Genomic DNA, 7787 nt, shown 5'->3' on the forward strand with positions numbered 1-7787 from the left:
GAAAACAGAGACCACCCCCCCGGCCCGCTCCCCTTTATATACTGGGCAGGATGTCACATGGTATGGAATAGCTCCTTGGCTAGTTCAGGTCAGCTGCCCCGGCTATGCCCCCACCTCCCAGGTTCCTGTAAAAATTAACTCTATCCCAGCTGAACCCAGGACACACATTTTCAAATAAACAGGCCACCAAGTTCAACTGCTCCACAAACCTAACATCTTCTAACATTCTCATACACAGTAGAGAACAGGGAATTAAATTTAAAAGGTCAAAAGGTAGCACAAATGAAGGCTGCTGTGACCCTTTCAATCTTTAAGATTTTTGTGAGAGTTGTTGAAGCAAGGAATTCTTCCTGTGTTATGGCTTTCAAAAGAAATGGTTACTTTTTGTTAATCTGGTTTCTTTACAGGTCAAAAGAGAACTGAAGAAACAGCTTTACCAGAACAGCCAGTGAACAGTATGTAAAACAAGAACCTCTAATTAAATGTTAAATAAATCATAATGCACTAAAAGTAAAAGAAAAATATTAATCTATGATCTCTCAGAGTACAACTGCCTTAGAATATAAAGTGCATTAGAATTTCATATTGCAGCACAACTTTGAAACAACTGGCTTCTACGCCAAGTATTCTACCAACAACCTCTAACTACATTGCATGTTACTGTATACTATTAAATCTCTCAAAGCTACTGAAATACAAAACCACCACCAAGTGTTCTTATGTATCCAGAATAATACAGCATTCTCTCTGTCATCAGTTTTCCTTACATCAACGTGAGCCATAATGCCAATGTTACAGATTCTGCATAAAGTGAAAACATTACTTTTACTGCAGTAATTTTTTTATTCAGTGATGTTATTTGCATAAACAATTAATATTCACTGAGAATAGCACACCAGATGAATAACATTTTTCCTCTGTTGCATAACTGATACAGCATACATTCTGATACTGAATTATGTTAGTACTGAAATGGTGGATTTTTTTCATATAGGTAGTACTCAAAAGTTTTGGAAGAGGTTTCCATGCTTCACTTCTGGGGAAGGCCACTTCTTGGCCTCATTCTGCACCCACCTGCCCTCCCCACAGACAGAAACAGCCCCTCCACCCTCTCGTCCATCCCAATCCCTAACCCCTGGTGCCTGAAACAATCCATTACACATATACCCTTTATGCCCCAAATCTAGCATCCAAGTTCCCACAAAGTTGTCCTTGATTCTGTTCAGCCAAATCTTCCTTTCTGAAGGACCTTGCCCAGAGGCTTCCAAAACTGCTTCACCGGCTCTGCGCAACACAGGCTTGTGATCAGCCCCCATATTCACCATTAATGCTAGCTGAATTTGCCCTAAGGACAGAGGTAGTGTTCCAAGGGAACTTCACCCCCATGCCATTCCTTTGGCAGCTCAGCCCCTAATTACCTTGCCCTTGTTACTAAGGCCCTCATCTAACACGGCTGAGTGTTCCCATGAACACAAAGTATACAGCCCTGCCCAAGGTGGTGGTCTAGTTGCCAAGACATTCCTTCCCCCTTGCTCGGCTCCCAGCAACCACCATGGATTTGGAGCTTCCCTAAGAGGCCAATTTTGGTTCTGCTGATGTAAACAAGAGAATCACATTTTATCGGTCCAATACCTCTCTTGACACTGCTTTGGGTTTGTGTGGTGGGGTTTTTGGTAGCGGGGAAGGGGCTGCAGGGGTGACTCCTGTGAGAAGCTGCTAGAAGCTTCCCCGACTCCAAGCCAGACCCACCTCTGGCCAAGGCCAACCCAATCAGCGACAGTGGTAGTGCCTCTGAGAGAACATATTTAAGAAGGGAAACCTACAGTGGGGGAGGAGATTGGAATGCGAGAGAAACACCTATGCTGATACCAAGATCAGTGAAGGAGGGGGAGCAGGTGCACCGGAGGAGGTGATGCCCCTGCAGCCCATGGTGAGACAGCAGGCTGACCCCCTGCAGCCCATGGAGGTTAATGGTGAAGTAGATGCCCACCTGCAGCCTGTGGAGGACCCCACGCCAGAGCAGTCAGATGCCCCCCAAAGATGGCTGTGACTCCATGGGAAAGCCTGTGCTGGAGCAGTCTGTGACTGAAGATCGGCCTGCAGAAAGGACCCATGCTGGAGCAATTCGTGAAGAACTGCAGCCCGTGGGAAGGACTCACATTGGAGAAATTCATGAAGGATTGTCTCCTGTGAGAGGGACCCCATGCTGGAGCAGGGGAAGAGTGTGAGGAGTCCTCCCCCTGAGGAGGAAAGGAGCAGCAGAGACAATGTGTGGCGAACTGACCCCAACCCCCATCCCCTGTCCCTCTGCACTGCCAGGGGGAGGAGATAGAGAAAAACCAGGAGTGGAGTTGAGCCAGGAAGGAGGGAGGGGTGGGGGGAAGGTGTTTTGAGATTTGGTTTTACTTCTCATTATCCTTGTTTTGATTTGATTTTGTTTCTTCCCAAGTTGAGTCTGTCTTTTGCCCATGACCATAAGTGGTGAGTGATCCCTCCCTGTCCTTATCTCAATCCACAAGCTTTTCTTTATATTTTCTCCTCATCCCCCCGGGGCTGGGGGGAAGAGTGAGCGAGCAGCTTCATGGTGCTTTGTTACCAGCTGGGCTTAAACCACGACAACACCAACAACTGTTCTATACTGAAATGTCAGAAGGGTAAAAGTAAGGAAGTAGTAACTTTAATTTAGAACACGCACATAAACTATGCACATGATAGGCATAGTAACAACCCATGACTTTTTATCACATACTCTGACTGGCAGTTACATCTGAAAAATAAGCTAGCATGACGTACCTGGATATACGAGGATTAATGACAGAACGCAGAGATTTAACATGTCCTGGAGACAAACAAAACAAAAAAATAATTTGTCAGACTGATCCCAATGTAGAAATGATAGATTTTAACAAAATTAAATATATTTAAGAAAGCTCCTAAAAAGCTTATCCAAAAAAAAGATTCAGAGCCACAACTCATGACAATCTGTAATCCCTACCACCTCAAATTTCTCAAGATATGTACTTCATTTTCAACAAATATCTCTCTCAAAAAAGAGAAACTCTTCAAAACAGCTGTAATTTAGAAACAATAGGAAAAAGCCATTACAGAAAAGTATCATCAGCACAGTAAAATCTTACTCTGCAGAAGCAATAACAAAACATGCCACAGTTCAATACAACTGTGATGCTGACATTCATCTGAACTGGCTGTTAAATAACAAATGTCAAAAGTCATTTCTCCTTTAAGTACTGAAGCTAGACAGCATAATTCTTGGGTAGAAAATGTAAACTGACCTAGGTTAAGAAAACATGGGACTGAGTAGTTTTAAATTCTTATTTTCTTGAAAGATATTTCCTCTCACACCCTATTTAGTTTGAAAATAAGCTGCCAAGCTAAATTTTTATGAAATTAATCTATAATTTAGTTACTCAAGCCATTTAAGTTGTGTTTCAGGAACTCACTTTCCTAGTACTTTAGTTTATCTTTGATAGGCCAAACAGAATTCAACAATATTTAAACTAACATTCCTTCAGCATCTACATATGATCTCTTTCATCAGAGAGGCATTAAAGCAGCATGTTATACGTTAACATCTTGATAAGGAGAAAGACTGATCTTACCAGAAGCAAGGTAGCAGGCTGGAAATTCACCAACACCCCCCCGATAAAAACTCCAACACACACTGCCTTTTTCCCTCCAGTTTCTAAAATAACACATTAGTATGTTTGAGATTTCTTGCTTATCTGAGTCCTGATATCTTCTTGTGTATGGAATGAACCTCTGCCTCCAGGTGACACACTGAGGTATTCAGCAAAGCAAAACTGGGGATAAATACATGTGATGGGTTAACCCTGGCTGAACACCAGGTGCCCACCAAAGCCGTTCCATCACTCCCCCATCCTCAGCTGGACAGGGGAGAGAAAATATAACAAAAGGCTTGCGGGTCGAGATCATTCACTATTACCGTCACGGGCAAAACAGACTCAATTTGCAAAATTAACTCAATTTATTACAAATCAACCAGAGCAAGGTAATGAGAAATAAAACGAAATCTCAGAACACCTTCCCACCACCCTTCCCTTCTTCCCGGGCACAACTACACTCCCAGATTTCACCACAACCACCAAGCCCCCCCAGCGGCACAGGGGGACAGGGATGGGGTTTATGGTCATCACACGTTATTTTCTGCCGCTTCACCTCCTCAGGACGAGGGCTGATCACACTCTTCCCCTGCTCCAGCATGGGGTCCCACCCATGGGAGACAGTCCTCCATGAACTCCTCCAACATGGGCCATTCCCATGGGCTGCAGTTCTTCACGAACTGCTCCAGCATGGGTCCATTCCATGGTGTGCAGTCCTTCAGGAGCACACTGCTCCAGCGTGGGTCCCCCACAGGGTCACAAGTCCTGCCAGAAAACCTGCTCCGTGGGCTCCTCTCTCCACAGATCCGCAGGTCCTGCCAGGAACCTACTCCAGCGCAGGGTTCCCACGGGGTCACAGCCTCCTTCGGGAACCCACCTGCTCCGGCGTGGGGTCCTCCACGGGCTACAGGTGGATATCTGCTCTACTGTGGACCTCCCTGGACTGCAGGGGGACAGCCTGCTTCACCAGGGTCTTCACCAGAGGCTGCAGGGGAATCTTCGCTCCAGCGCCTGGAACATCTCCTCCCCCTCCTTCTTCACTGACCTTGGTGTCCGCAGGCTTGTTTCTCTTACATGTTCTCACTCCTCACTCCGGCGGCAGTTTCTCTCCGTCCCAACTTTTTTTCCTTCTTAAAAATGTTATCACAGAGGCGTTACCACTATCACTGATTGGCTCGGCCTTGGCTGGCGGCGGGTCCGTCTTAGAGCCAGCTGGTATGGGCTCGCTCTCTCTCGAACACAGGGGAAGCTTCCAGCAGCTTCTTACAGAAGCCACCCCTGTAACCCCCACCCCACCCCCTGCTACCAAAACCTTGCCAGACAAAACCAATACAATACAGTAGGCAGCAGTGACATTGCATAGACAACTACATAGAAACAGTAATACATAGCAACACAGACTGTGTTGACATTAGCAACTAAGAAGACTAAGTCTTCTCAGGTACATGACTGCAGGTTAAAGACTTCTGCTAACATATGTAGTGCTGAATCCCATTAATTTTTTTTTTTATTTTTTTTTAAGGAAGTTGGTTACCCACCAATTACCAATATTTTCTTCCTATCTCCATCTTGATCGAAAACATCATGGAAAAAGCAGCCCTGATTCCCATCACTACCTTATGTCAATTGATTTCCATTTAATCTCAGTGCAGCTACTCAAAAACAAGCAAAAATTCTTTTTAATTGAAATTTTGTTTTCCAAGTATCTTATTCTTCTTATTCTCTTTTATCCTGAGTCTGCAAAGAAAATACACTAATGGTAACTTAAAACTTCTTTCTATTTAATCAGATTCCTGTCTTTTTTCCCCTTGTCCAATGTGCTGGTTATCATCAGTTACTTGATAACCAATTAATATTTCAGGCAACTGGACAGGGGTTCCAGCACACTTCACAGCTGACCTGACTCCTTATACATCTATATATTTTCTTTTTATTTCCTAAAGGCTTTATACCATACATCTACTGAGAAAACAGCAGCAATACAAAACACTTCTTTTCAGTCCTTGAACCTTTTAACTGCTCTGTTCGCACTTCATACACCAAATTCTATAAATAACAACCAAAAGAATACAATAATACACAATTCAGAAATTATTCTTACTCATTTTTAGAGTAATCCTTACTATTAAGAAAATAATTTAACCTTATACCTGGTGGAGAATTGTAGTTTCTTAGACTGCAGTTTTGCTGTGTCACACTTATGACTCTCATTTTTGTCTTCCTGAAATACACATGCTTAAAAGGAAAAAAAAAATCATATAGAAAAGTTATCATTATAAATAATTACTTTGTAGGTATATTTTTGCCAATTACAGAAAAATAAACTCAAAAAATATCTGCAAGAACCAATACTGTTGCCAGATATTTATATAAGCTCAAAATACCAGCTACTTGGAAGCAGAAGCATGACAAGGTTTAAAGCAAGTCAAACCCCAGTATTATTTAGGAAGTCCAGTAAAAATCTACGATAGCATCAAAACAAGTTGTCAGTAACCATAATATTTTAAATACATCTAAATTTTTGTGTAAATAATATAAATGTAACAATGAAAAATGTTAGGCAATCAAAATCACAGGTAACTAAAAAAGTTTACAGAAAAATTACAAACCCAAGTTCCACGTTCTGACTTGCATGAAGCCCAATCCCAATGTGAAATTATGTGTTCTGTTTGGATACCAATTTTTAAACTAAAGAAAAAAAAGTTTACTCAGAGTAACCTAAGTATTTCTTTTGCTCACAGATAAAGTACCAAAATTTGAGAAAAAGTTTACCTCATTGCACAACTTGATAACTTCAATGTGTTCACTGAAGATTTCCTCATAATTCTCAACATTCTGGCTCCTGTCTCTAAAGCTGTTCCCTGCCAAGATAAGTAAACATTTTACAAAATGATTATGACAGAAAGCAGGTAACTATACTACTTCCACGTAAATCAATCATGAAACTTATTTCAAGTTAGATCAGGTTACTGTTTTTCAGGTTACTGCTTTGCAGGTTAAATCAGTGTCAGATCTGTAAAAATAACATTATTAAGCCTTAAAAATACAGTATAACTGTACGCCCACAAAACACTAAATATATTTCTCAAAGAAATTTACAACCAGTAAAACAAAAAAGTTAACATCAGTTTACACTCACGCTCAAATAAGCTCTAGAGTCCTGATTACCAATCAGTGAAGCATAAATAGCTCTTCTGATCTTAAAGGAGGTGGGTCAGGGAAAAGTACATTTTTAGAACAGAAATAAAAGAAAATATTAAATATTACGAGCTTTTAAGCATCGCCAAAACCACTGCGACACAATGCTCAAGTGCAGAAGCTCCAAAAATATTCCTAGCTGATTGCTGCTTATTTAAAGAGCCAGCAGTATACAGCTCTAGTGATTTTATGCTTCATGGTAGAGTTTCACGATAAAGGAAACTTGCATACGGCTCACTTCCACCTCCTCATCTTATGAGACAAATATCCGTTTTCTACAGTCACCGCTACAGTTTGCTGAACAGGAAAGCAGGGAAAGAAGTAGTGCCTTTATACTATCAATTTTAAGTCCACCTCACCTAGCTCCACGAGCAGCCCAGACAGCCGTTCCCCGGTTACACAACCGGCGCCTCGCAAACTGACATTCCCCTGCCTGACGTATTACGAACCACTTGCGCGTTACTCAGCCGTCCCCTACATTATCTTCTGTCTCTAGATGAAGAACTTTAAAAAGGCCAAACCTCGACTTACAGAGCAGAACGACGCCCGGGGCTGTGACGAACACTAGCCCAGCTCCAGCCCGAACAGTCGCAGTACTACACGCTGCCGGAAGGCACGCTTCTTCTTCCTTTCCCCACCGGCCCCACCACCTAACCGCCCCGGATTCCATCCTCCCGACCTGACCTGACAGACCCAGGCGGCAAAAAGCGCCGTCCCAGCCTCTCCCGTTCCACTTTTTCTTCTTTCCGGCCCCGCCAAGTCGGGCGCGAAGCCCTCGGGGTATGTGAACCACCGCCTCTCCGCCAGGAGGAACCAAAGCACCACGAGGGAGCGTTTCCAGCCGGGGCCGCTTCTCAGTCGACCCGCCCTTTTCGCTGCGGAGGAGGCTGTTGGGTCAGCGGAGTGTGGGGTTGTTGTCATGGTGGGGGTGATGGTGGCTGAGCTGAG

The 7787-nt window shown here is 43.3% G+C and overlaps 1 long non-coding RNA gene across 2 annotated transcripts; it reads right to left on the reverse strand.

Annotated features, from left to right (window-relative positions):
• Positions 1–1912: 1912 nt before the first annotated feature.
• Positions 1913–7611, reverse strand: LOC126035416 (uncharacterized). 2 transcript variants are annotated; one of them, XR_007504916.1, is made up of 5 exons: positions 7199–7346; positions 6414–6502; positions 5792–5876; positions 2794–3821; positions 1913–2206 (listed from the first exon to the last, which is right to left on the reverse strand). It is a non-coding gene; the product is annotated as an uncharacterized LOC126035416 (long non-coding RNA). The 2 variants fall into 2 exon arrangements; XR_007504915.1 differs by lacking the exon at positions 7199–7346 and adding an exon at positions 7524–7611 and having other exon boundaries at positions 2192–2206.
• Positions 7612–7787: the final 176 nt, after the last annotated feature.

Source organism: Accipiter gentilis, chromosome W (assembly GCF_929443795.1).
Source record: "Accipiter gentilis chromosome W, bAccGen1.1, whole genome shotgun sequence".
Lineage (NCBI taxonomy): Eukaryota > Metazoa > Chordata > Aves > Accipitriformes > Accipitridae > Astur > Astur gentilis.